General features: G+C 42.5%; 1 protein-coding gene across 2 annotated transcripts in view; it reads right to left on the reverse strand.

Annotated features, from left to right (window-relative positions):
- YES1 (YES proto-oncogene 1, Src family tyrosine kinase) overlaps positions 1–11,934 on the reverse strand; it is a 100,694-nt gene extending 88,760 nt beyond the window's left edge. The window contains exon 1 of one of the 2 annotated variants that reach the window (XM_055236919.2): positions 9,067–11,934. The gene's annotated coding sequence lies outside the window, so the exon portion shown is untranslated. The remainder of the gene's footprint in view (positions 1–9,066) is intronic. The other variant, XM_063640683.1, reaches the window with a different exon arrangement.
- Positions 11,935–12,199: the final 265 nt, after the last annotated feature.

The following is a 12,199-nucleotide window of genomic DNA, read 5'->3' on the forward strand; positions in this document are numbered from 1 at the left end:
TCTCCTAACAGGGAACTGAAAACAGTGATTTTTAAATAGTGAGGAGCTGGTAAGGTGGGAAAGGAGGGTGATTGGCAAGGCTACAGGTTCATCCACCTCATAATCAGAGCATTTGTAGGCCAAATATTTTATTTGTTCAAAGAGCTCAGCAGTTAACAAAAACAAGGCAAAAACTGAGAATCAGTCAGAAAATATTTTACCACCAAAGTATTATTTTGCCTATTTGTGAGGCTTTTATAAGACTCCAACGGGCTGCCTAGAAATCAGGCCAAAAGGCTTATGTTACAGAAAAGACTTCCTGGAAAAACAGATTCTAATTTTCAAAACATCAACTTACAAACTTTCGGAACACTATAATTTTAGTTTGTTTTAGAAAATCTATTTTACAAACCTAAAAAAGCTAACCATTTTCCAATGCCATACTTGTCTTGTTCTAAATATTAACTGTATGTGTATAAAGACAACTATCCAGAACAAGTTGTCCATACCTTTGTCAATTAAAAAAATTAAATGTAAATTTTGATAGTGGCTATTTTTCTCATATAATGTTGCAAAGTTTTTATTCAAATAGCCACGATTACTTGTTAACTGACATCATAACTATCCACTTCAACAGAATAATTAAGTCATTTTTCTGATTTTATTATGAAAAAATCTGGGCTAGGTGCAGTGGCTCATGCCTGTAATCCCAACACTTTGGGAGGCCAAGGCGGCAGATCACCTGAGGTCAGGAGTTCGAGACCAACTTGGCCAACATGGTGAAACCCCAACTCTACTAAAAATAAGAAAATTAGCTGGGCGTGGTGGCACACAGCTGTAATCCCAGCTACTGAGGAGGCTGAGGCAGGGAGAATTGCTTGAACCTGGGAAGCAGAGGTTGCAGTGAGCCGAGATTGCACCACTGCACTCCAGCCTAGGCAATAGAGTGAGACTGAGTCTCTCAAAAAAAAAAAAAAAAAAAAAAAAAGAGGCCAGCTGAGGTGGCTCACGCCTGTAAGCCTGGCACTTTGGGAGGCCAAGACGGGCGGATCACCTGAGATAGGGAGTTGGAGACCAACCTGACCAACATGGAGAAACCCCATTCTCTACTAAAAACACAAAAATTAGCCGGGTGTGGTGGCACACGCCTATAATCCCAGCTACTTGGGAGGGTGAGGCAGGAGAATCACTTGAACCCAGGAGGCTGAGGTTGTAGTGAGCTGAGATCGAGCCACTGCACTCCAGCCTGAGCGACAGAGTAAGACTCTGACTCAAAAAAAAAAAAAAAAAACACACACAAACCAAAAACCTAGCATGGTATTTGTCACACCACAGGTTTAATAAATGTTTGCTTAATTAGTAAAACTGCAATTTGCTTGAGAAAGTTCCATGCCAAGTCCACGGGTCAGTTTTTTATAATCTTTACTTATAGCTAATTTGATTCCAAATTTTAGACTCAAACATTTCCTTAAAATGTTATCAATACGGTCATGCATCACTTAACATATATTCTGAGAAATGCCTCATTAGGCAATTTTGACATTATGTGAACACTCTAGAGTGTACTTACACAAACCTACGTGGCATAGCTGAATACAACTTTGGGCCATATAGTATGGCCTATTTCTCTCAGGCTACCAACCTGTACGGCACGCAACTGTACAGAATACTGCAGGCAACTGTAACAGTATTTGTGTATTTAAACATAACCAAATGTAGAACAGATATAGTAATCACACAGTATAAAAAAATAAAAAATGGTACACCTGTATAGGGCAGCTCTACTATAATCTTATAAGATCACCATCGGCCGGGCGCGGTGGCTCACGCTTGTAATCCCAGCACTTCAGGAGGCCGAGGCGGGCGGATCACGAGGTCAGGAGATCAAGACCACGGTGAAACCCTGTCTCTACTAAAAATACAAAAAAAAATTAGTCGGGCGTGGTGGTGGGCGCCTGTAGTCCCAGCTACTCGGAGAGGCTGAGGCAGGAGAATGGCGTAAAACCCGGGAGGCGGAGCTTGCAGTGAGCCGAGATTGCGCCACTGCACTCCAGCCAGGGCGACAGAGCGAGACTCCGTCTCAAAAAAAAAAAAAAAAAAGATCACCATCATTGAAACTTCCTTAGGCAGAGCATGACTATATTGTAACAACTTCAACTGTGGCAGAGCACACATTTATATAAAGCTGAGAAACTATTAGAAACCATGAGGCCCAACTACCTTTTGTTTCAAATCGCAAAACTAAGGCCTAGGGAGTTTACTGAATTGACCAAGGCTAAACACCTCTTCACTGTCAGAAATAAAACTAAAATCTAGATAGTGCTCTACCTTCCAGTCCTTTCATTATAACACCATATTGCCTTCTCTGCTCCTCCCAAATGTCTGACTGCTACTATTTTTAAAGTATCCTTATTTGTAAAATATTAATCACATCAGAACAAAAGTTAGAAGTCAATACATTTGCCAGGAAACAATGTGAAGTATTAGCTTATACACAACAACCACCAACTTTCTCCACCTCACCCCAATTTCCAATTAATGCTAAGAAACTGAAAAGTTACACTAAAAAATTAGAGAAGTGAAAATCCTCTTAAGTCAGTTGAAGAAAACCTAGAATCCACATTTTGCTGGGAACAGAGGCTGAAAACCAGACAATCTTGAAGTTTCAGTGGTCAGTCCTTTTCCTTCCAGCACTTCCTGTTCCGTCCTCACCCCCAATAACCCAGCAAAAGTACACCTATGAATTATGCATTCCTTCACACACGTTACCACAAGAAAATCAGGACTTCTTTTTCTTTTTGTCCTAGGTATATATGAACAAGTCGTAATTGTAATACTGATTGTCACTACTGTGATGAGATACCAAATGCGTTTTTTAAAAATCTAGGATTCTTCTTTAGCATAACTTGGACTTTCTTTTTTCACTAAAATAGTACAACGTATTTATTTAAAATAAACCTTACTAGAGACTAGTTCTACAATGAATTTTCAGTTCATATTAGAAATATCAAAATGAACTTTAAATTCATATTTGAAGGATTGCTTAAGCTATTTTGTAAAATCACCTTCTAGAACAAAACCTTGAGAACAAAAATCTAAAGAATTAACTTCGAGCTATGAAAAAGCATTAAGCTAGTTTTATAACATTTTAGTAGAGGTGTACTCAAAAGATTTGTTTGCGAAAAGTCCGTAAGTGTAAATTCATATAAATCTGCCCAGAACCACATCCCTACATACAATTCAGAATTTATTTAGTATTTATTGTGCTAAGGGCTGTTCTCAAAGATTGCTATAAAACAGTTCCTTGACACAGTGAATACTAGGTCAAGAATAACAGACAAGCATGGAAAGAAATAATTACAGTACAAGGAGAGGTGTGTTTTGACATAAGTGTTTTGTGGGAGCACAAAGAGGTCATAACACCAATTTCTTGCTAAGTATATGCCATAATGATGTGTACTTCTTACTGTTCAAATGCATGGTCTAACTGTACCTCATCCTTCCTCTGGTTATACAAGTTTGAGCACTACTTTTCTCAATCCTCTCTAATCTCCATCCCAAATGCCAAACCCCAAACTACCAAATTCCAAAGACAAGATAAATCAAAGGAATAGCTCCAGATTTTCAGTAGATAGTAGTGGTAAAAGTAAGGACAAGACGCTCCTGTGGCTGGGTGTGGTGGCCTGTAATCCCAGCATTTTGGGAGGCCCAGGCAGGTGGATTGCTGGAGCCTAGGAGTTTGAGACCAGCCTGGACAACACGGTGAGACCCCATCTCTCCAAAATATTCAAAAATTAGCCAGGCATGCTCCAGTCTGGCCAACATGGTGAAACCCCATCTCTACTAAAAATACAAAAATTAGCCGGGCGTGGTGGTGGACACTTGCAATCCCAGCTACTCGAGAGGCTGAGGCAGGAGAATCACTTGAACCTGGGAGGCAGAGGTTGCAGTGAGCCAAGATTGCGCCATTGCACTCCAGCCTGGGCAGTAGAGTGAGACTCTGTCAAAAAAAAAAAAAAAAAAAAAATTAGCCAGGCATGGTGGTGCACACCTGTGGTCCCAGCTACTCAGGAGGCTAAACTGGGAGGATCCCTTGGGCCCCAGAGGTCAAGGCTGCGGTGAGCTGTGACTGTGCCACTGCACTCCAGTCTGGGCAACAGAGCGAGATCCTGTCTCAAAAACAAAGCAAAACAAACAAACAAACAAAAAACAGAAAAGATGCGACTGCTGCTATTTGCTTGGCATATTTATAAGCTGAGCAGCATTTTAGAAGCAGCAAAATTTGCCTATGGCATCTTCCAGTCTGGGGATTGCCATATATAGCTGATAACGTATTTACAACTGTTGATGTCCATCTTTCTCAAACACGAGGGATAAAGAAAGAACAAAAGGAAAAGAATGCAGAGTTCCTACTAGCAAAATTCAGGCAGCCACAAGGGATATGCAATGTATAGCTGATTCTAGAAGTCATCCCTTTTGAAGGCCTTCCACTTCCTAGGAGAAAGTAGAGTCCAAAGAACCTATATGCCAGCAATTCTACTCCCCTCCCCTAAACAACAGTAAAAGGAGCAATTCTAAGAATCACAGCTTAAAGTGAAATGAAGTATACTGCTTCAAGGAACCTGCGGTCTCACAGCTTACTGTACATTTGAACAAGAGAAACTGAAGGGCATTGCTACCCTAGATTTGCGGGGGAAAAGGAGTTGAGGCACAGAGGCTTGTAACTCAGTCCATTAGTACCTCAACAGTACATTACTCTATACTCTAAATTACAGGATTCTCTGTCTTTCCTGGAGTGGGCTTTCAGATCTCAAAGGTAAACCCAATCCAGACCAGGATATATTGCCATCAAGTCTGCTAGTTCCAAGACAACAGTAGTGCCGCTGCAGCCAACGATTCCTTGGCATACAGACATGTGAAAATGATATTGGCGGCAGCACTGGCTCTTCTCTTTCACCCTCTACTGTTACTATAGCTCCTTTTGCTAAATCTGCCTCTGAGTTTAGACAGGAGCTGGATGGTTGGTAATCACCCAGCAGCTGCAGCTGAGCAATACTCAGCCTAATTGTGGCACTGGAGCAGCTGAGAGGAAGAAAAGAGATAATACATACCCTACCATAGCCATACACGAACTACCAATAAGACAAGACACTTTAATAGAAACAGATTATTTCCTTTAAAGAAAAGCAGTTGTACCTCGCTACAGGACTTACATTATAAAACTGTTTAAATGTGAACTGAAGGTGACCTAAGCCATGTAGGGTTCTAAACAATGGAAGATCTTACTAAAACTTCCTGTAAATATTCACACAACAAAGCGTGCACCACAAACATCACCTTTATAACATGACCGAAAGTTCCTGTGATATAAAAATTTGGCACAGATGAGATCTCTTCTTCAACTCTACAACAATGCAAAGCCACAATATCAACAACTAAAATAGCAAGCCATTACATAAAGCAAATAAAATAGCATGACCCAATGATTCTCTCCATTTCTGAAACTCCAACACCATATTGTAATTTGCCTTTTGAACCAAAACATGCTCATCCTTCAGGTGCTGTAAATCTTCATAAACTTTAAACAAAAACTTATTTTATGCTGAGATTTCATGGCATTCTTAATAGAAAAACTAAGGCTGAAATTACTGATCTAAAGAATTACTGTTCTAGAAAACCAAAAATAGATAAAAGTCAAAACTTACCATCTTGATGCCATAATTGAGTTTTGAGTTTTGTCATGTTATGTAATTTTCAGAAAAACAGAGTATTTGATGACAGAACAGTATCCATTTGTTCAATAAACATTTTGATTATCTTCTATTGGTTATTTACAACATACAAGCCGAAGCGGATTTTAATTTTGTAAAACCTGTGTCTTCTGTCAAAATATTAAAACAATTAACTTACTAAAGAAAACTAACTAGAACTTTATTTAGAAATTTTTTCCAAAAATTCTCTAATTATCGTACATTTGGGAGTATTTGACTTTTTTTTTTTTTTTTTTTTTTTTTGAGACAGTCTCACTCTGTTGCCCAGGCTGCAATGCAGTAGCACTATCTCAGCTCACTGCAATCTGTCTCCCGGGTTCAAGCGATTCTCGTGCCTCAGCCTCCCAGGTAGCTGGGATTACAGGAGTGCGCCACCACACCCAGATAATTTTTGTACTTTTTAGTAGAGATGAGGTTTCACCACGTTGGCCAGGCTGGTCTCAAACTCCTGGCCTCAAGTGATCCCCTTCCCTCTGCCTCCCAAAGTGCTGGGATTACAGGTGTGAGCCACCGGGCCCAGCCTGACGTGTTCAAAGTAGTTATACATACTAGCTGGTATATGACAATTATGATTTAATAAATCTAATCCTATTTGCAAAGGATAGCCTAGGTAGTGTTCGAAAGTCAGTCACCAAATTACGTTCTTAAACCAAGCACCATATATAGACATTACACACTGGATTCCTTAAAAAAAAAAAAAAAAAATTCATATAAAATAAAAGAGAAACAGATTCTGCACACAAACGTAGGGCTTAATGAATTACACTAAGACCAATACCCTTGGTAACTCCTACCAGGTTAAAAGAACTTTGTCACCACTTCGGAAGCCAGGTCCCTATCACAATCTCCTTCCTCTTCCCATATATTTCCTTTCATAGAACCACAGGTATTCTATGCTTCTATTTTTACGTTCACAGAAATTTCCTTGCAGGTTTTTTTTTTTTTTAATTACCCAAGTTTGGGTGACCCCAGAGCTTAGCATCACTTAAAAAATTGTTTTGGCATTAGTCTTCTTTCTTACTATAATGCTAATAGAATTAATAAACGATGTCTACACTGATTTTGTAAAGAAAAACTACCCATAGTAATAAATTATTTACTGTCTAACATGATGCAAATTTCAACTTTGAGTAAGTCAGTCTTACAACATTGGTTGGTAATATTTCACTATACAGGTTTACTTCTAGTCTTTTAGCACATTTATTCTTTTATCAATACATACCATGAAGAAATTTTACTTGCATAGACAATTTTTCAGCTTGTGAATTTCCTGAACTAAAACACACACACAAAAACAGCCCATGTATTAATATTATACTTCGACCACAAGACAAATTCCACCTAACCCAGGAAGACAGGTCAAAGCTGTAATTTCACTTTCAGATGAACAGAAAGGAATCAATTTGTGGTTTATGAAGTCAGCAAAACCTAACTGCGAAATTAAAGCTATTATAACATTACTGTGGTTACAACAGAGTATATATTTTAAGAGCCCTTTTATCTTTTTTCCTGGAAACATGGATATAAACTGTTTTGTTTTCAGATCAAAGGCAATTGTCTTTTTCAAATGTAGGACCCTCTGAATTGTCAACCAGCATTTAAAATCTCCACCGACTTTTAGCTAATGTCCAAAAATAAAAATACAATTTAACTTCCTTTTCTTACATGTCAATTGTGGCAGGGGTCTCACATTTATAAGCAAACAAACAAAAACAAAAAAGCCATATATATTATTTGCTAAAGTAAAACTTTCTTACTGTGCAATATATGAAAATTGTAAGTGATGCATACAAGATCCTTGGCTAATACAAGATACTCCTTTATTACCCGACCATTCAAAATGCTTCCTGTCCACGGTGTGCCAAGCACTGATAGTTAAGATATTAGATTTACCATGCACTTTTCCTTAAATGCACAGTCACGTGTATACATTTAGTAATACTTTTCTTAGTGAGTAATTTAACTTTAGAAATGTAACAGGATGGTTTAAATATTTAAAATTATCAAGATAGCTGTGGCACTGTAATCTTACAGTTATATATAATACATGATACTATAATATCATGTGAAATCAACTATGTAAAAACACACCCGTGGAACGTATACACATAATAAATGGAATGGACATAAAATTGTGCTTCCACCAAAGACTTTCATTATTTCCTTTAATAATTTATAAATTATATATAGTATGTTATTCCACGCCTGTATCAATTATACAGAAAATGATTCAACCAAATCCGAACTGTTAAGTACCTACTCATTACAAAACAAAAACTAAAGTCCCTACACCAGACTTGATTTTCAAAGAGCTTCTTAAAACAGCTTTGCCCCATGCCCAATAAAGTGAAAGCTGGAAGCAATTATCAAGAAGAAAAACACACTTTAAGACAATTTTCTTTAACACATGTGGACAGGGAACCGAACGCAACGGGAGGCGGAGTGGCATGATTCCGTAAAAGTGAACGCTGAATGGTAAATTTCCCAACCCCCAATCCAAAACAAAGGAAAACTTTAAACATGTTGCGGTTTTCAATCAAACCAAGTAAAGCCAGAGAGGCTCACCCACTCGCCCCACACACCCGCTCCTCTCCCCGCACAGCTGCTACCGGCGTCGGCCGACACACTGACCCCCCCAGCCTTTAGGACCCAAAGGGGCCGCTTCCCTCGCCCCTACTTCGGCCGTGGGGGCAAAAATAAACCCCTCCTCTACGTCGCCGGGCGGTCCACACGACCCCAAAGACAAGGGGTGGGGAGTGTCCCCACGCCCCTTGAACCTCAGGTCGGACTTGGGCGGGACCCAGCAGGTCTGGACGGGGCAGAGACCGAGTCAGGGACGAGCAGGTAGCGCGGGGAACGAGACAAGCCCGCCGGGCGAGCCGGGGGAGGGGAGAAGTTTCTTCCCAACTTCCCGACTCGCGCCCGCGGGGGCGGGGAACGGCGGCGGCGGCGGTGGCGGCTCCGGGCGCTGGGGCCTAGCCCTGTCGGGGCAGAGGTGGAACCCTCCGCCCGCGGGGCCCCACGGGGTCCTTACCTGTCCTCCGGCCGCGCTCTCATGAGTCGCTGCTACCGCAGCTCGAGGTGGCGGGAGGGGGCGGAGGGCGGAGGCGAGGCCCGCGGGCCCTCTCCCTCCTCCACCTCCTCGTCCCGGGGCGCCCGGCGGCAGCAACGACGGCAGAGCCGGCCCGGGACGCGTTACTTCAAGAGGAGGGAGTTCCCGGGCTCCCCACCCCTCGGCCTCACTCTCCACCTCCTCCCCCCGGCCCCGCCCCCTGACTGCTAGCGGGGGCGGGCGCGGGGCGGGGGCTGCGGGTACCTGCGCGCGCCGCTGTCTGCTCACCGGAACTCGGGCTGCGCCGGCCCGTCTCCGGGGCCCCCAGCCTTCCGGCGCCTACACCCCCATAAGGTCCCGTCCGCGGGCTCCGGGCCGCTTTGCTGTGGTCAGGATAGGCGACCGGTCCCTGTCACTTCTCCCGACCCAACATGGCGGCGGGGTCCGGGGCGGATTCCCGGGGGCGGCGCAGGCTGAGGGGGCGTGAGGAGGAGGTGCTTCCCTGCCCGGAGAGCAGGTCCGCGGCGCCCCTGCCCACCCGCGAACCCACCGACGCTCGGCTGCCGCGGGGATTGAATGGGGCGCCCCGATTCCGCCCTTCCGCTTTTCTCTTTTCCTTGGCCCGGCTCTCAGTAGTGCCCAGAGCTTTGGGGCTTGTTTTTGTGCGGGAGGACGGGTTTGAGTTTTTTTGGTTGGGTGTTTGCTTCTCAGCACTATGCTTCCGCACCCTTTGTCGTTGGTAGTAAAATCTCAAGCCCAACCGCGTGAGCCGGGAGCGTTACTCACACCCTCATCACCATCTTGATCGCCGTCCAAAAAACGTTCACGTCTTGCCTCCTTCCGAGGCAGGGATCCTGTCCCTGCCTCCAGGAGCTTCCTGTTGACTGTAGGTCGAACCAGCCTTGCCGGGAGGGGAACCGAAGCTGAGTTCTGTTTGGCGACTATCCCAGTAGTGGTGGGTTTGGCTTATGTTGGGACAGCGTTTTTCTATATGATGCTGGCGGCAGCCCAGTGAGGGAAGTGCAACAGTATGGTTATCCTGCTTGACAGCTGTGGAAACAGCAACCTTGAAAGTGGAGGAGCCACAGCTAGAATCGTGTCCGTCTGAATCCACGCACCTTTCCTATGAGCCTCCGCTGAAGAAGGGGGAGGACCCGGAAGGATGGGGTGGGGGCGTAAAGATGAAGGTTAATCAAGGTCCTCATGGACTGAACCTTGAGGCCCTTCTACCCTATCAGACTTTTAGAGTAACTTACTCTCTTTACTTCCTCTTTGGTGGGGTTATCAGAATTATTGTGTGACTATTGGTTTCCTTTGCGGTTTTTAGTGAAATTCAGAATCATCTTCGACAGATATGAAATAGTGCAATCGTATGTGTCAGTATTCCGGTATTCTAGGAACTTAAGGAAATGCATATAAGGGTTTGAATATTTTTTTCTTCAGCTCACTAAATGAACGAAAGGTAGGCGTAGGCATTAAAGATACACATAATGTGGAACGATGCCGTATTTTCTTTAGGTACTAAAACTTCATTTGTCATTGACTGTCTCAGGGCTTTAAAATTTTATGTAGGTCTATATTCAGCTTTTATTAAAACAGAAAATTCCTTGAGCTGTTGCCTTTCTTCACTAAATAGAGACATTTTCGTCTTCCTAAACACTCAGTCTCAAAAATCAACTCTAAAATAGGCCGGGCATGGTGGCTCACACGTGTAATCCCAGCATTCTGGGAGTCCAAGACAGCAGGATCACTTGAGTCCAGGAGTTGGAGACCAGTCTGGGCAACATGGGAGACCTCCTATTTAGTAAAATATATTTTTAAAAATAATAATAAAATGAAATTAAATAGTAGTTTGCCCCAGTTTAAGGGGTAAGGTGGCTTTGAAGATGTTCTATATGGAGTTTTAAAGTTGGGAGAGTATGTCAGAATGTCACCTACAAGTTATAGATTACATTGACTTACTGAGTTTGCTTCTCTTTGCCCTCCCTTTTTTTTTATTACCACATTACCTGATTTCTTTTTTAGTATATTCATCAATGTCAAACCTCAGTCTGTAAATAACCTGGAAAGCTTTCAATCTTACACTTACTGGCTCACTTGTTTCCAGGAATATTTTTTTAAAAAATTTTTAATGAGGAAGAGAAAATCTGGAAAGTCTTACTGAGTTTGGTATAACAAAAATTGCTTTTAATCTGTTCATCCTGAAACGGACAAATAAGCTTGCCCCTACTTTTCCCTCCTGCACAGCATAGAGGTGTGGTATGTACATGTGTGTTAGGGAGTGATAAGGAACTTAAGTCTTGAAACCCCTGGAAATGTCTGCTGGAGGAAAAAGCTAGGGGAAAGCTTTAAACAAACAAACTTTATGAGATATGTTAGGTCCCTATAAAAGTAAAATGCTTTCATTTATGCAAGTTGATTAATGCTTAAAATTATTTGGCTGGAAGTTTGAAAAGTTGAAAGTTGAACTAGGGCCCGCTCAGTACCACCTTGGAACCTGTGATTCTACCAGGAAATGTTTTTGTTTAGGATAAACCTCTCCTACGTGCTATCACTGATATGCTGCTGCTGCTGCTTCCGCCACTGAGGCTATGATGATGATTTTCTCTTCCTGATAACAGTAAAAAAGCCTGCAGCCCTACACAAGGTGCATGTATTGCCTCTTTTCTAACAACCATCCCCTCACCACCTTCCTCAAATCCATTCAGTGCCTGACATTATCTGCACCACCTTAGCTTTGCCAGCTCCACCTGGCCAAGACTGCTCCTGTGCCCAGTTAGGAAGAATATGAGAACCCCTCTCTCAGGATAAATTTGAAAGATCAGGAAAAAGGAAGGTATTTCTCCTTGAGTATTAGGCCTATTGTGCCAAGCTCAGTGGAGAAATGCACCAACTCATCAAGTTCTCAATGCTCCTGATGTCTTCATTGCCTCAAGGACTGAGGTTTCTATATTACAGTTTTATTTCCCCTCAACTGCGAAAGGACTGTCTAAGTGACCTAAGTAAATGTATATAGAGGGCCAGGCGCAGTGGCTCACGCTTGTAATCCTAGCACTTTGGGACACTGAGGTGGGTGGATCGCCTGAGGTCAAGAGTTCGAGACCAGCCTGGCCAACATGGTGAAACCCTGTCTCTACTAAAAAAAAAATACAAAAATTAGCCGGGCATGGTGGCATGCGTCTGTAATCCCAGCTACTTGGGAGGCTGAGGCAGGAGAATCGCTTGAACCCCGGGGGCAGAGGTTGCAGTGAGCTGAGATCACGCCACTTCATTCTAGCCTGGGTGAAAGAGCAAAACTCCGTCTCTAAATAAATAAATAAATAAATAAATAAATAAATAAATAAATAATGAATGGATATAGGACATATCCTGCAATGAATAGATGTCAATCAAATGT

This window comes from Symphalangus syndactylus, chromosome 1 (genome assembly GCF_028878055.3).
Source record: "Symphalangus syndactylus isolate Jambi chromosome 1, NHGRI_mSymSyn1-v2.1_pri, whole genome shotgun sequence".
In the NCBI taxonomy this organism is placed as follows: Eukaryota; Metazoa; Chordata; class Mammalia; order Primates; family Hylobatidae; genus Symphalangus; species Symphalangus syndactylus.